This window comes from Amphiura filiformis, chromosome 7, assembly GCF_039555335.1.
Source record: "Amphiura filiformis chromosome 7, Afil_fr2py, whole genome shotgun sequence".
Lineage (NCBI taxonomy): Eukaryota > Metazoa > Echinodermata > Ophiuroidea > Amphilepidida > Amphiuridae > Amphiura > Amphiura filiformis.
The window spans coordinates 41,670,470-41,688,602 of record NC_092634.1 but is presented as its reverse complement, the minus strand read 5'-3'; the positions used below and the strand labels follow the sequence as shown (position 1 = coordinate 41,688,602).

Genomic DNA, 18,133 nt, shown 5'->3' with positions numbered 1-18,133 from the left:
AAATATTTCTGGTGATGACCCCATGTTCACATTGGCTAAATAAGCTGTATTTTCGCTGGAAAGGGGCCGGGACTTTTGTTTGCAAAAGGCATGTTCCTCCTGCGTTACCCGAAAGTTACAGCACCAGAACAACGACGTCATTTCTGGATTTCAGCCAGGACGGTTACGATCAGGGCCATGCATCAGTATACGCATAAGCGTATCTAGGTTTTACTAAAGTAAAACATCTTGCATAATACACATCAAATTGCTGAATTGACATATAAACCACCTTAGGTGCAGTGGCAGATTTAAACTATCAGCAAGGCCCTTTGCTATTTTGGCTTACAGGATCCCTTGTTTTTTGTTTTTGTTTTTTTGCTTTCACCACTTGATAAGTTAAAGCTGGTTGTGTTTGAAGGTGCATTGGGTAGCTCTACAACTGAAAAGTCTCAGGCCTCGTATGTGGCACACCTAGGGCCCTACCCCAGAGATGTGCATTTTGGTCCAAGCCAGAGGTCAAAGATCAAGGGCCCCAGGTGCCCAAATGTATAAATGGTGAATACTATTTCTCAGCCAATAAAATGGCATTAAATACATTCACAAATAGGTCCATAAATGTAGGTCATGGGGCCCCACGGCCCCACGGCCCCAAATGATAAAAATAAGTGGCATCACATTAACAAGGATAGATCGAAAACTACAAAGTACCCATGGCCCATATGTGGACATGTATGAGTTGCTTAAAGGACTTTATCCCCAAAATGAACCTAATGTGTACTTTTAGTATGAAACAGAAAATTTCACATGCTGCATTTGCAGTTATCTCGATAAAATTGATGTAAGGCAAAAAAAAAAAATGTTTGCTTGCCCTCCACTGACTGACCCAAAATTGGCCAAAATCAGGGTTGGCCTTTTTACATTTTTTTAAAGTTTATAATTTTAATGGTTTTTTATTACTTTTTCTGTGTCTATATATCAATTTCATTTCAAAGCTAAATTGGACCAACAACATTTTTCTTAAGAAGAAAATCATTACTGTAAACTTACTATAACATTTATAACTGTCCATTCCTGTATCAATGTTTCCAATAAACTTGGGGTCTTATGCCTGTAAGTATATGCAGTTGTTCGAATTAAATCAATTTCTATGGCGTACGTATCTTGCATATTGAAGGTCTGAAGTGAAGTGAAGTATTGATGTATCTTTCCACATGACCAATGTTCATTGCCTATTTACCAAAAATTAAGCCATATATTTAAGCAATATACCTAGCAATATAAAGGCTTCAAAGCTTTGTATCCATTTTTCTTATAGGCAATGTTCAAGGCATACCTTAGGCATATACCTTAGGCATACTTAAGCAATATTTCAAGGCCTTATTGCTGATATTTAGGCATATATTGCTTACACAAATAAGCAATATATTACTTACGCTAAGAAGCAATATATTGCTTACTCAAAGAAGCAATATATTGCTTATGATAACAAACTGTATATTGCTTATATTTTAGCAATATTTTACTGTATGCCTTATAAGCAATATTTAAGGTACAAAATTGTCCAAATAAGGCTTACGTTAGGCATACTCAAGCAATATTTTTAGGCTTCGTGTAAGCAATATTTTCTGTAAGCAATATTTGTTAGGCTTTATTGCTTAAGCTTACCGAAAGCTGCAGGTGATTTTAACAATGTAATGTACTGTGCTATATTGATTGATGGCTTAATTGAAGGAATGTTCCGCATCACCAGTTCTGAGGATTATTGTGGTCTATTTCAGCTTACCTTTTTGCCTTGACTATATATGGCTACATCTGCATTAATTACTGTAGATATGAAACAGCTAGTGGAATGTTTGAGGTTCAACTTGAAATATATTTGGCACCAAGATTTGGTGTAAAATGAATTAGCTAGATGTATATTGTTATATATGGTACAAGTAAAAGTATGGGGCCATGCCATATGCCATGCATTTTGAACTTGTTGCCCCCCCCATGTTTCGTACCCAAATTTTCACATTTTACGCCTTGTGAGCTTCAAATTAACGCATCAGCATACTTGCAATGTATCAGTGGCGTAGCATCATAGCTACGGCACATCCCCTCCCCAATTGATCTGAAAATTTAGAAAATCCCATATTGCCAAAAAATGGGTCAGGGCCACCCCCCTACAATGACCACGCTACGCCACTAGCATGTACTACATCAGTGGAAGAATGAATGTGATCCAACACATGCTTTAGATCTAATCAGGAAAACTTAATTATAGTGTTTTACCTTCTGACTTTGAGCAATATTTTGTGCACACATCAGATGATGTAATATTCTTTTTGTATGTCAATTAAAAGGGCATTTCGTGATCCACAGCCTCATCCCCACTTTTCTCAAAAAAAGTTGAGATTTTTATACCACTGGCTATATACTCTGGCTACTTTATGTTTATGTACCAAATATTTCGCAGCTGAAAACATCCAAAAAACAAGGAGTCTACATCATTTCTGCAGTCATCACAATTCAAAATGACAGTTGGAAATATATTCCCATAATGCACTATTTTACCCTGAGATCATATTGCTTAATATTTTATATTGCTAATTTTATATTGCATAATTCTAGTTAACTGTATATTGCTTGAAATGTTTATATTTCTTATTTAGTTTTAATTGCTACTGGACATTAATGCAGTTAACAATATATTGCTTAAAGGGTTAGCAGCACATCTGGATATATTCATAATATAGTGTTACACAAGCTCAGCATTTTATGGCATAACATAATCCATGATAATAAAAGTGTCCAACTCGCCAAGGTCCTGACCATCTAAAAGAACATAGTGATATGTAAGGACAACCTGCCCAAATCCTAGTATAAACATTTAGCAATTGTTGGTATTTAGTTCCTGCACAAACCTGCCAGTTGACCAGGCCAACGCTTTTGGACCTTTAAAATATTTATATTGCTAATAGTTGATTTACTTTAAGCAATATGCTTCAACACTGATTGTGTATTGCTAAAATAAAGCATATTTTGTGTATAACTTGTGATATTGCTTAAAAACTGCTTAATATGGCTTCAACATATATTATATGCTAAGTGAGTCATTAAAAAAAAAAAAGATCTCCGACCGACGGACACACCCCAAAAATCCCACTGGAAGGCATATGGCAAACAAATTTTTTCTTTCCATGTTTACATCTCAAAACCCTGGCTCTATAGAGACTTATATTTGGAACATTACCAAATGCAGGGAAGTGTCCAGATGGTGCGCTGCAGGCATTCAGCATACAACAAGAGAATGTGTGCAGGTCTTGAGGGTGCTGCACACATGCAGATCAAATGTGTGCGATATTGCGTGCAGCACATACCCAAGATTGCATCATATGTTAACTCATTTGGTCATAAGCAATTTTGTTAGACTCGGCCAGAGAGCCCAGAAAGGTTATCGCCATTTGAGTCAACATGATAACAATAGTGTAGATTAATTAGGTGCTATTTATATTCAAAATGTCAGTGGCAGGTCTGGATGTACCTAGCTTTTCCTCGCCATTCCTTGCCTTTCCTTGCCAAACTTGTCCAGTATCTGAGCAAGACTTAATCAGTTATCTCAACCTTGCCATTCCTCACCTTTTTTAATTGGCTACCTCACCTTTTCAATAAACCCCAAGTTTATTGGGTACTTTCTCGCCTTTGTGGGTATATCTAGCAATTAGAGCAATATTGTATATTGCTTCTTCTGAAGAGGACACCCTCAATATTTTAGAAATTTTAATTTTTACATGATTTCAATGTACTTTCAATTAACTAACATACCCGGCAAAAATATAAGGAATTATGTGCTGTAACATTTTGTTGTGCTTTAATTAAAATATATTAATATAAAGGGTGCATATATGAAGGGTGATCATATTCCTCTATCACCCCTGCAGACAACTCAATATCTTAATCTAACAATTAAATGTGACCTAATTAAATTTCAGTTCTGTTTCAATCCGCTAAGGAATGCTGCAAGTAATATAATATCAAGCATTATGTTGTTTTAATGTTTCAGGTAGTTTGATCCACGGATATACATATATCTGCAGTTGAACATCAATAAAAGGAGAGCTTGGACTGAGACAGGATTGTGGTCTGGTAGTACTTGCTGTTCCACTCAAGGACATCTTTGCTAGCATTGACTTTCATGGTGGGTTTGAGGTGTACACACATCTTTATATGTTGTTGGGTTAATTTGAAGTTCACTGTGTAAATAATATTGTAGATATGGCAATGAAACATTTGAAACCATTTACTTGTGCATTTTGCCAACTTGAGCATTATTCTTTGGACAGCTTGAAAACCCATGTTAACAGACATCTGATTAAATATGTGCGGGCTCGTAGATACAAAAGTATGTTTTGCCAGAAAAGCTTGTCAAACAATGGTGAGCTGAAAAGACATGTGAATAATCACTGGAAGCTATGGTGTCAATGTAATAACTGCTTGAATATCAAGGAGACACAGAAATGTTTTGGTGAAAACAGTGTTCTTGGGCACCAAATCAGAACTAACACCAAAGAGAAACTTCAGTGTGAGCACTGTGAGAAATGGTTTGCCTACAGATCTAACCTTGTGAGCCACATGAGAACTCACGCTAAAGAAAAATCCTTTCAGTGTGATTATTGTAAGAAATGCTTTGCTCTAAAAGGTAGTCTTGTGCTCCACATCAGAACTCACACAAAAGAGAAATCATATCAGTGTGAATATTGTCAGAAGTGTTTTACAACAAATTATAGCCTTGTGAACCATATCAGAACTAACACCAAAGAAAAACCATTTCAGTGTGAGTACTGTCAGAAATATTTTGCCCAAAAAAGTAACCTTTTGTCCCACATTGGAATTCACAACTTAGAAAAATTGAAACCCTATCGGTGTGAATATTGTCAGAAGTATTTTACTCATAACTATATTTTAAAACGACACATTAGAACTCACACCAAAGAGAAACCATTTCAATGTAACTACTGTCAGAAATGTTTTACACAAAGTGCTAGCCTTGTGTGCCACATCAGAACTCACACCAAAGAGAAACCCTTTCAGTGTGAGCACTGTCAGAAATGTTTTTCTGAAAAGCTAGCCTTTTGTACCAGTTCATAACTCACACCAAAGAGAAACCTTTTCAGTGTGAGCACTGTCAGAAATGTTTTGCAAGGTCTGGTAGTCTTAAACAACACATCAGAACTCACACCAAAGAGAAACCATTTCAATGTGAGCACTGTCAGAAATGTTTTGCACAAAAAGCTAGCCTTTTGTCCCACATCAGAACTCACACCAAAGAGAAACACTTTCAGTGTGAGCACTGTCAGAAATGTTTTGCTCATAGAAGTTTCCTTGTGCGCCACATCAGAACTCACACCAGAGAAAAATCCTTTCAGTGTGAGCACTGTCAGAAATGTTTTGCTGAGAGAAGTGACCTTGTGCACCACATCAGAACTCACACTACAGAAAGTATTTTACTGATAAATGTACTCTAAAAAGACACATCAGAACTCACACCAAAGAGAAACCATTTCAATGTGACCACTGTCAGAAATGTTTTACACAAAATACTAGCCTTGTATGCCACATCAAAACTCACACCAAAGAGAAACCCTTTTAGTGTGAGTAGTGTCAGAAATGTTTTGCTGATAGAAGTGTCCTTGTGCGCCACATCAGAACTCACACCAGAGAAAAACTATTTCAGAGTGAGCACTGTCAGAAATGTTTTAAACAAAAGCTAGCCTTGTGTGGCACATCAGAACTCACACCAAAGAGAAACACTTTCAGTGTGAGCACTGTCAGAAATGTTTTGCTGAGAGAAGTGGCCTTGCATGTGCACCACATCAGAACTCACACTACAGAAAGTATTTTACTGATAAATGTACTCTAAAAAGACACATCAGAACTCACACCAAAGAGAAACCATTTCAATGTGACCACTGTCAGAAATGTTTTACACAAAATACTAGCCTTGTATGCCACATCAAAACTCACACCAAAGAGAAACCCAATAGTGTGAGCAGTGTCAGAAATGTTTTGCTGATAGAAGTGTCCTTGGGCGCCACATCAGAACTCACACCAGAGAAAAACTTTTTCAGAGTGAGCACTGTCAGAAATGTTTTAAACAAAAAGCTAGCCTTGTGTGGCACATCAGAACTCACACCAAAGAGAAACACTTTCAGTGTGAGCACTGTCAGAAATGTTTTGCTGAGAGAAGTGGCCTTGCATGTGCACCACATCAGAACTCACACTACAGAAAGTATTTTACTGATAAATGTACTCTAAAAAGACACATCAGAACTCACACCAAAGAGAAACCATTTCAATGTGACCACTGTCAGAAATGTTTTACACAAAATACTAGCCTTGTATGCCACATCAAAACTCACACCAAAGAGAAACCCAATAGTGTGAGCAGTGTCAGAAATGTTTTGCTGATAGAAGTGTCCTTGTGCGCCACATCAGAACTCACACCAGAGAAAAACTTTTTCAGAGTGAGCACTGTCAGAAATGTTTTAAACAAAAAGCTAGCCTTGTGTGCCACATCAGAACTCACACCAAAGAGAAATCCTTTCAGTGTGAGCACTGTCAGAAATGTTTTGCTGATAGAAGTGGCCTTGTGCACCACATCAGAACTCACACTAAAGAAAAACCCTTTCAGTGTGAGCACTGTCAGAAATGTTTTGTTATAAATAGCAGTCTTTTACGACATATTAAAACACATACCAAATAGTGACCTTGGCTATTATGTGTAGTGAGGGAATTGATTTGTTGATAAAGTATTTTTTTTCTGAGGAATGGGCTAATAACTTTCCTGCCTTACACAGGATTGAAAAGGGATTATCATAGTTCAACTGTCAATTATTGATCAAATAAACCCCTTTTGATAAGTACTTTCAAATATTTGAAAGTCCCTTACTCCTACAGTCAAATACATTACCATGAAATTCAGAATTCCAAAATTTGATTAATTTTAATGTACACAAATAACCCTTTGGAGCATATTAGATATAAAACATTGAAATTGCCAGTGATATTACCTAATGTAATTAATATAGATTTTCATAAATGAATAGTTGAATTAAAGTGTTTGAGATGAAAACACCTTTAATTACTATGTGTTTGAGATAAAGACATAATCGACGGGTTCTTCGAACACATCAATAGCGTGGATGACAACATAAAATTCACCCAAGAACTGTGCAAAGACAATACCCTTGCATTTCTCGACTGCTTGATATCTGTTCAAAGCGATGGTACCCTGACATCTAAGGTGTATAGGAAACCCACACATACTGACCATTATCTTCAGTTGGGTTCCCACCATCCACTCGTACACAAGTTAGGAGTAATTCGAACTCTCCAATATAGAGCTGATACCATCATAAGTGACTCTGAACAAGTTCCCGAGGAAAAGGACCACATCAAAACAGCCCTTAATAACTGTGGTTATCCGGACTGGGCCTTTCTCAAAGCCACCAAGAGTAAAGAGCCAAAGACCGAGGCGCGAGTGGTCAAACCAACAGAGCCCAGCGTAACTATACCATATATTTCGGGAATCTCGGAACGCGTGAAGAACCACTTCAAATCCTTTGGAATTTCAACATCCTTCAAACCAGTTAACACGCTTCGCGGGAAACTTGTGAATGTGAAGGACAAGCAACCGAAGGACAAACGCTCAAACTTAGTGTATGGGGTTGTGTGCGGTGATACCGATTGCTCTGCGGCTTACGTTGGAGAAACCAAACAGGCGTTAAAAACCCGCATTGGTCAACATAGGAGACCAAGTACCAACGAAGCACAAAACTCTGCTGTTTACCTCCATTTAAAGGACACTGGACACTCAATTAAGAACGAGGAAGTCGTGATTCTTGACAAGGAGGAACAATGGCATAGGAGAGGCATAAAAGAAGCCATTTGGGAACGCATTGAGCAACCGTCACTGAACAAGAAAGGGGACTCGCTTCAATTTATCTCATGCATGGGACCGGGCCATCGGGTCGATACCTAGCCGCCGTCTATCACGTGACCAGTCCAACGGGTCAGTTGCCTGATGAAGTCTGGTGGTTCCAGACGCAACGTCGCAATAGTTGCAAAAAGTAAGTTCCAGTATTAGATTTAATTCCAAAACTCTATAAAGACATAATGTTTAATTTGGTAGCTTTTCCACTATTTTGTGTGTATCTGAGGGCTGTGCAATAATTATGAGCCCCGGGGCTCAAAACGGCTCGCCAAAAATCGCTTCCCCCCCTCTCGGCCTGCCAAAAATTCTTTGCCCCCCCTTGCACATGCCAAATTTTTTGGATCCCAATTTACAAACCTTAAATGGTCCTTATACATGTTGCAAGTGCAGCGAGCAGGAAAATTTGCATATTTAAGTGTGTCCGTACTGTTTTCCTAAGCCTTTTTAGTGCGTTTTATTAAAAAGGAGCCTCATGAATGTGTGCCAAAATCGCTTGCCCCGCTCGGCTTGCCAAAAATTGCTTACCCCCTTTTGACTCGCCAAAAATTTCTTGCCCCCCAATTTTACCCTCCCCCAGGGCTCATAATTATTGCGCAGCCCCTGAGAGCTTGTTACATAGGCTTTGTATATAATTTATTCTTTTGGAAACTTTTCTCTTGATTTATATTCTTGGTGTAATTTCTTGCTCTAAATTCAGGATTCATCTTGTAAAGAAAACTTGGCACGGTTGTTTGATGGCATGTAAAACTGAAAAGGTAAACAATGATGGCGCTTACGGCTATAAATCTAAAATCTTGTTTTGCATCTTTACAAGGGGTAGGCACTTGTAAAATGGTATAAGCCTTTTTGAAGTATGGAGAGGGCATACTTTGGTTTGAGTAAACTTTTGTCAGAGAGTGACGCATGAGAAAGCATATAAAGGTTAACTCAAACCAAAGTACGCCCTCTCCTTTTGTGCCCGCCATACTTCAAAAAAGGCATATTAGAACATCAGCAAACAGACTAACAAATGACAAGGAAATTTTCAAAAGCTTTTTATCATGAATAACTCATATTATTTGGCTAATTTAAATTTAAAATATATGTAAATAGCGCCCTCAATTTGCACACAAATATACAGTTTATAGAATTAAAATAACCACAAAGAAGTAGAAAAAGATGAATAATTTTATATAGAAACGAAAATCTATGTTAAAAATTGCTACAAAATATATATACAGTTTATAAGTGTGATAGCTGTTGGTATTATTCAGGTCTAGAATTGAACATTATAATACTGTTTTGTTAAAAAAGTTAATAAATGATATCCCATCAAACAACCGTGTTGAACATTGTGTGGAAACTTAGTTCATTTATTTATCTTTGTGTTAAAGACAATATTCTATATGAACTGAATATTTTACTTTATATACGAGGGGCAGTCAGTATGTTTTAAGAGTTGACTCGTGACGTCATATGTGGATCGTTTTCATGGCATTTCTCAATGATTACATAAACACTGTGCCTTTGTCTTTCAATAACGCATGTAAAAATTATATCATACACATGATTACGTAACAGCATTAGCATAAAATCAATAGACTAGGGACACTGCCAAATCACACAAAAAGGTGGGCCTTTTTAAATTACAGCAAAGACACATGTTTAAAATGTCCGAGAACAGCAAAAGTACAGGATGCATATGGCTAGTTTTTGGCAGGAATAAACACTAGGTCCCCAGTTTGCATTTGGTAAAATATGAGACTTGCCATTAAACTTTGGTGGATATGGGACGTCTGGAAACTTCAACAACTTCAGGGCTTGAATGGAAGCAAAATTATTCTGCAAAAATGGCGAAAATGAAAAAGCAGTTATTACAAATGACATTAATTATCTCCAAAATGAAACAGACTAAAATACAATGACTGGTCACATGTGAGAGTTGGTACTCAGTGCGATGATAACAGGTGCAAACCAAACAATAATCTGCACATGCGTAGGTAGGATGACCGATACAACATGGTGGAAATGCACGAAAATGGCAAAATTCCATGTAAATATGGCCTAAAATATTACAAAATGCTATGAAAATTTTAATTTAAATATATATATTTTTATGGATGATCTCAACCTGAAATGAACAGAAAAGTTTTGAAAATAAATTTCTCATTCAAACGATGGCCGCTCTCTCTGTACCACTACATTTTGTATAAATGTAACAATGGCAGAATAACAGTTATATTTTAATCACAGATTCAAATATTTTCTAGGGAGACTCCCGTTTTAATGTTTAGAGATTATTCAACAGAACTGGCAAAAAACCTTAAATTTCCATGTTTGTGCTATTTTTGGCAATACATGTATCAAGATTTTTAGAGAAAGAAAAGCCTTGTTTTTGTCAAAAATAAGACATATTTGACCATGCATTTTAAATAAACTAAAACCTTAACAGCCCAACTAACATGTTTTAATAAACTGGTGGTTTGTGTTCTATTTCTGTTCCAAAAGGCAGTGTTCTCCATTCTTTAATTCCAGAGAAAATATAAAAAATACAACAATACCTCATTTCAGCCTCTTATTTCCCTTAACAAAAACGACTCAATTTCATTAGGTGACTCATGTGTGATATAATTTTTGCATGTGTTGTTTGAAAGACAAAGGTACAGTGTTTATGTAATCATTGAGAAATGCCATGAAAACAATCCACATATGACGTCACGAGTCAACTCTTAAAACATACTGACTGCCCCTTGTATATATTCAGCTATGTGGCACACCTATGGGCCCTACCCGTAAGATGTGCATTTTTGCCCAAGTCAGATGTCAAAGGTCAAGGGCCCCAGGGGCCCAAATGTATAAACTGAGAATACTAACTGTTATGTTTCTCAGCCAATAAAATAGCATTAAGTAATACACAAATAGGCCAAATACATGTAGTTCATGGGGCCCCACTGCCCCAAATGATAAAAACAAGTGGCATCACATTGAAAAGGCTAGATCTAAAGCTACAAAGGACTCATGGTCCATTATGAGGACTGGTACACCTACAACAGGCCATGCCCCCTAAATGTACCCAATGTGTACGCATATCAACTTTTTACTTTTAGTATGAAACTGCAAGCAGTTTATCTCAGTGTTTGCCCCTTCCCCTGCAAAAGAGTCTGTGCATGCCTTAACTCCTTACTATTGGGCCCCTGGCTATTTTGCTGACAGAGCCCTTTCCTTTAAATCCGACATTGTCGATATAATAGCCAAATATCGCCTAAAGTGGTATATGAAGTCAGATTGCCAATGGTAGGTGTTACCGACATGTATATGCCAATGTTTCCTATGTTCAGAATCTTTAGTTAGCTTCACATCAATTGCTTTGTATCATCTAAATCAACAGCATTTTTGCTGTTTAAATTTGAATCTGTAAATTTAAGTTCAGAGGAGATATATATAAGCCCAAAATCTTATACTGTCCTTTCACCCGGCCACATGAATGGTATGGGCAAAGTGCGGCTATTCTTATTCCACTGGAAACTCTAAATTTTACTGTAATTAAAGTACTTCAGGCTTAGTCAGTATCAGTATCGGTTGTTTCGGCAGGACAGGGTGCACTCTCTGCATTTCACCAACTTCCGCACATAACTAATAAAATGACGAACTTGTGCAAACAAGACGTAAATTTCTAAAATGGGTGCTAAACTAATGATGAAGGCGCTGCTTGAAGACTTCCAATGTTGGTGAATTCACAACTTCATCTGGGAGCTCATTCCAATCAGCTACATTGTGGACAAAAAATGATCCCTTGTGAACATCCAGTCTTGTGTACAGTCTCTGGAACTTCCTCTTGTCCTTGTGTTATTTGCTGGCGTCAGATAGTGTTTTCCCTCGATACCAACCAGTCCCTTATGTATAGGTCTTCACTTCCTCATTGCAAAACCATAGATTTCTTCGCAGAAATCCTAGAGTTCTGTTGGCCTTTGTGATTGTATTCTTCATGTGCACACTCCATGTCAATTTGTTGTCAATCTCAACACCAAGATATGGATGGGAGTCTACTTGCTGGAGCTCTTGACCACAAAATGTAAATGTTGAACTTAGAGGGTCCTTCTTGTATGATATCTGTATTGTGGAGCACTTCAATGGATTAAAAGTCATTGTCCACTTGTCCTGCCATTTCTCTAGTTTGTTGAGGTCTTCCTAAAGAACTCTAATATAGTTTTCATCTTTACAAGCTGCATACACTATGCAGTCGTCTGCAAATAAACAGACTCTGCTTTCCAGATGGCAGGTCGTTTATGTACAGGAGGAATAGGAGAGGGCCTAATACTGTGGCCTGTGGTACTCCCGACAAGACGGATCTAGGTGTTGAAATCTCTCCATCACAAACTACTTGCTGGGTATGCTGAGTTAGGAAAACCCTGAACCAATGATGTAGTTGGCCTCTGATCCCATAGTAGTGCAGTTTCATCAGGAGTCTCTCATGTGGTACCTTATCAAAGGCTTTTGAGAAGTCTAATATTGCAAGGTGAGTTGTATCACCCTCCTCTGGTAGTCAGATCATGAGTTGTCTGGAGGAGTTGTGTTACAGTGGACCTCTTTGCCCTAAAGCCATGCTGACTGTCGACTAGAATGTCCAGCTTTTCCAGATGTTTCATTGTGTGTGAGTGTATGATATGCTCCAAGACTTTGCAAATGATGCTGGTTAGTGAGACTGGTCTGTAATTCTCTGGTTTGCTTTTTTCCCCTTTCTTGAAAATGCCTGTGACATTAGCTGTTCGCCATTGGTGAGGTAATACGCCTTGGTCCACAGAGCACTGGAATAAGTCTGTCAAGATTGGTGACAGTTCTTCTGCGCCAATTTTCAGAAAACCATGGCGGAATTTGGTCAGGACCTGGTGCCTTTCCTGGGGCAAGGTTTTTAAGCTGTTTGGTAACTCCATCAGGACTGATGATGAGTCTTGGGATTTTCTCGAAATCACTGTGATCAAGAGATGGTATGTCGTAAAGACACTTGCAAACTGATCATTTAACGCTTCTGCTTTCTCACTTGCATTGCTTATGACTTTATTGCACGTTTAAAGCTGATTTCCATACCTCATCACTTAATGAATGACCAAAAAAGCTTTGGGGTTTTCTTTGATGTTAGATGTGAGGTTCTCAGAGATGTACACTCTTTGCTTTCCGAAGGCTTCTGCGAGCTGTTTTCTGGATAGTCTTGTAGTCATCCCAGTCTTGTTTCAGTCCAGATGCTTTGGCTTTATTATAAAACCTTTTCTTAGTTCTTGTAAGGCGCCTGTGCTTTCTTGTAAACCAGGGAAGATCACGGCGTTGCGAACTCATCTTGGAGGGCACATTTGTCCATTGTAGTTTTAATTCCATTTTCAATGGCATCCCATTTCTCCTGGACAGTTGCTTTCTCCATTTCACCGTAACTCTGCTGGAATTTACGTAGGTCTTTCTTAAAGGGGCACTTCGTGATCCACAGCCTCATCCCCCCACTTTTCTAAAAAAAAGTTGAGATTTTTATATCACTGTAAACCTCTGGCTACATAATGTTTATGTACAAAATATTTCTTGCAGATTAATTCGTTTAGCAAAGATATCGTGAAATTTGAATTTCGTTCTGGTGCACCAGAACGAAATTACAACGTATTGTCTATGGAGCAGTGTAATACACATAATCATGCATAACTCGCAAACGCAAAATCGGAATCAACTGAAATTTTGGGAATATGCTTTTTTCGTGGATATGTACTGAAAAATGTCATAAAAAGAGGATACTAGGATCACGAAATACTCCTTTAATTCCATCTTCGTTTGCCTTTTGCCTGATGTAAACTTTTCTTCTGTTCACTTTCTTCCTCTTTGGTTTGAAATCAAGATTGACAGAAACCATGTCATGGTCACCAAGACCTGGTTCAACTGATACATCACTGATCAAATGTGACCATCCATCTCAAACCGCTCGTAAAGTCGGCAAATTGAATTTCGAGTTACAGTCCAAAATGTGCATAAAGCTTGTATTCATAATGTACCTAATAATTGTCCTACAAGTTTCTCATTTCAGTCCAGTCATAGTACCAATCTTTAATCCTATTGTTGAAGAGGATAATAAGCTTATACTTATAGTTAATAGTTTTAGTCTTTGTTTGCTTTGGCTAAATCCTGTTCAAGTGGTGGGTTAACCAACAATTAACAATGAGAGGACATTCCTGAACCTCGTTGACTTGGGGATGATTTGAAGTGACCGCCAATTATGACCATTTGATATTTAATACCAGCAATGTAGAAAAAGAGATATATTGTAGCACCAAAATAATGTACCTTTTTACTGAAGGAGCAAAGTTTAACAAGCCATAACTCCACTTCTGGATATCGTTTGAAGTCAAATGATATATCATTGTAAAGCTTATGATATATATTTTCTAAACACGGAAGAAAACAAAATTGACCAGGGGCCGACTTTACGAGCGCTTTGATGTGGATGGTCACAAATGTCCGTTGTTGGTCAATACTAAGTCGAGGATATTTCCTCCTCTTGTTGGCTTGTCTACCAACTGTTCAAGACCGTGTTCTATGGCAACATTCAGGAATTTGTTAGCTGTTGACTTGCAAGCTGATATTAATGTTTTGATGATATACAAGTTTACCCAATCAATGTTTGCTTGGTTGAAATCGCCACATAAGATTATATTACTATTCAGGGATTTTCTGCTGATCTCATTCAAGGTAGTACCGAGTTTGTCCACTGTTGACTCATCGTTGTGCCTAGGTTTGTACACAGTTTCCAGGATTATTAAAGGACTAACGACCTTGTAATTCAAGTTGGTTCCAGATTACTTCAGTCTTTTTCCAAGTCCTTTCTCTCTGTGACTATGATCTCCTTTTTACACGCAAACAAAACTCCACCATGATTATGTTGGTCTATCACGCCTGTACACAGTGTAATTGTCAGGAAATACTTATGAACTACTTTTGTCTGGGTTCAGCCATGTTTCTGTACCATGTATGATATCTGGTCTCTGATGGTAAATAAGTTGCTCAAAATCTGCTGACTTGTTGTTGATGCTCTGGAAGTTGATCACCAACATTTTCAGAGAATTGGTCTTGTTAACTCTGGATCTTTTGACATGCTGGCGTTGGTGAGGTGCATTTTTGGTTGTACCGGTGATATTTGGTATGGCAGCGGAGTCTGTCACATTATCAATGTTTGGACTAGATTCACAGTCTTGGCAATGCCACTCAAAGGAATGATTAGTCTTTGTAGGTAGTTTCATCCATATTGACACACTCAATGTGATACCATTTGTCACAGGTCCAACGGCTCTGTGGTGGTTTCTATAAACATGATCGCGGCATTTACCACATGGAGCAGCACAATCCTGGCAGAACCACTCTTTATTTCCGTTCTTGAAGTTTTTATACTCTGTTGTGCCCATGTTGACACACTTGATATATGTTGCCACCGTGAACAATCTTTGCAGATTATTTTCCTATGATTCTTATAAATGACACGGTTACACATCTTGCACATAATGTTATTTTTCTGTGGTTTATACAATGAGTTTATTATAGCATTGTGGTTTATACAATGGGTTTATTATAGCATTGTAGGTGCTATTTATTCATTAAATAAAACAAAACAAAAATTAAACAACGTGAATGCACAACCATGGATACAACAATTTAAAAAGATTCTACCCAATCACGAGTGAGTTGGCATGGTTGGGGTACATTGTGCATGTATAGGCTTTACTGACCATAGGCTTGCTGGGGGCTAGCATAAAGCTACAACTCGGTGTCTATGCACTGTCATATTTATTTTGGGAAAAAACCTTTAGAGCAATATTGTAAAATATAAAAAAATAAATGTAGATATTTTTATAGTACTTTATACCGTAAACAGCCTCAAATGGCTCTACATTTATTCCGCCATCATTAGAATATGTCAGAACCACGTTTGCAGCCTAAAATGGCGCAAGGTTTATCAGTACAATGACTGTGACTATGCCTAATAGCCTCCCATTGCACCTGGGTGGGATGAGGCAAGCGAGGCAAAGTACCTTGCCCAAGGGCGCAACATGGTGGTGGGACAGAGACTCAAACCCATACACGTCGAGCAAGCTCTCAGATTTTGAGTCCAAGGCCGTAGCCATTGAGCCATCGTGTCCTCATTCCTCATTCCTTGTTGCTAATTCTAAAGAGGACGCCCTCAATGTTTTTCGAATTCTGATTTTAACATGAATTTATTAAATGTACTTCAATGAACTAACATACGTACCCTGCAAAAATTAAGGAATTAGTTCACATAACATTTTATTGTGCTTTTATTAAAATATAAAGGGTGCAAAAATGAAGGGTGATTATATACCCAAAACACCCTGCAGATAACTCAATTTTTAATAATCTAACAAATTTGACCTAATTAAATTTCAGTTCTGTTTCAATCTGCTAAGGAATGCAACAAGCAATATAATATCAAGCATTTTGCTGTTTTAATGTTTCAGGTAGTTTGATCCACTGATATACATATATCTGCAGTTGAACATCAATGAAAGGAGAGCCTGGAGCGAGACAGGATTGTGGTCTGGGAGTACTTGCTGTTCCACTCAAGGACATCTTTGCTAGCATTGACTTTCATGGTGGGTTTTAGGTGTACACACATCTTTATGTTGTTGGGTTAATCTGAAGTTCACTGTGTAAATACAATTGTAGATATGGCAATGAAACATTTGAAACCATTTTCTTGTGCATTTTGCCAACTCAAGCATTATTCTTTGGACAAATTGAAAACTCATGTTAACAGACATCTGATTAAATATGTGCAGGCTTGTAGATACAAAAGTATGTTTTGCCAGAAAAGCTTGTCATACTATGGTAAGCTGAAAGGACATGTGAATAACCACTGGAAGCTATGGTGGCAATATGATAACTGCTTGAACATCAACGAGACACCGAAATGTTTTGATGAAAACAGTGTTCTTGGGTACCACATCAGAACTAACACCAAAGAGAAACTTTTTCAGTGTGAGCACTGTGAGAAATGTTTTGCTTACAGATCTGTCCTTGTGAGCCACATGAGAACTCACACTAAAGAAAAACCCTTTCAATGTGATTATTGTAAGAAATGTTTTGCTCTAAAAGGTGGTCTTGTGCACCACATCAGAACTCACACCAAAGAGAAACCATATCAGTGTGAATATTGTCATAAGTATTTTACTAATAACTCTACTCTAAAAAGACATCAGAACTCACACAAAAGAGAAACCATTTCAGTGTGAGCACTGTCAGAAATGTTTTACACAAAAAGCTAACCTTCTGCGCCATATCAAAACTCATACAGGGGAGAAACCCTTTCAGTGTGAGCATTGTCAGAAATGTTTTACTACAAATAGCAGTCTGTTACGACATATTAAAACATATACCAAATACTAGTAGTTATTTTGGCTATTGTGCACTGAGGGAATTTATTTGTTCAAAGAAGTAATTTGAAAATTCACATCAGAACTCACACAAATTATATGTAGTCACACCTTTTTGTGATAATACGCAAACTGATAGTTTTGAAACTTTAAAAGTGTGTAACCAATTTTCAGCCTTGTCCTCGCCTATATACTTCAATGCAGATTTGGTAACTGGTGAAAGCTCATATTTTTATATTATATCTCAAGTGTTATGAAATATTAGGCCTGAAACATAGGCGTAGATCCCGGGGATGGATTTATCCCCCAATATTTACCAGGGGGATGGTCCATACAATCATCCCCCAATGTTGACTTACCTGAATATGGGTTTCTGACCACATTAACCTCATATTTGCCCACTTCAGCCCCAAAAGTGCCAATTTTCGCACGCTTCACATGCATTTATTCCACTTTTGCACCATACTTCATCAGATTAGCTTCAAAATAGCAACATTTTTCGCGTGCTTTGGGCGCATTTGTACTATAACTTATTTTGTCGCCAAAAGGTGCTGGCTTCACTATACTTTAAGATTTGTTTCCAACCCCATCCCCCCCCCTGTCAAAAAGAAATCTACGCCATTGGCCTGAAATGTTTTGTTTAGGTGCCAAGGCGGTATGAACAAAAAACATTGTAGTATGGTGGTACACCATCCTGAAAGTCCTGCACTGTTCTATGGGCTACTCTGATACATAGTTTTGCCTATGATAGCATCCAAAAAGATGAAGCAATTTAAGGGAGGGG

At 37.8% G+C, this 18,133-nt stretch overlaps 1 protein-coding gene across 1 annotated transcript in view; it reads left to right on the top strand.

The window, feature by feature from the left end:
• The window catches only part of LOC140157181 (uncharacterized), a 130,591-nt gene that overhangs the window by 91,257 nt on the left and 21,201 nt on the right, over positions 1-18,133 (top strand). Inside the window, exons 9-10 of the transcript XR_011859644.1 lie at positions 4,028-4,162; positions 16,435-16,569. The gene's annotated coding sequence lies outside the window, so the exon portion shown is untranslated. The remainder of the gene's footprint in view (positions 1-4,027; positions 4,163-16,434; positions 16,570-18,133) is intronic.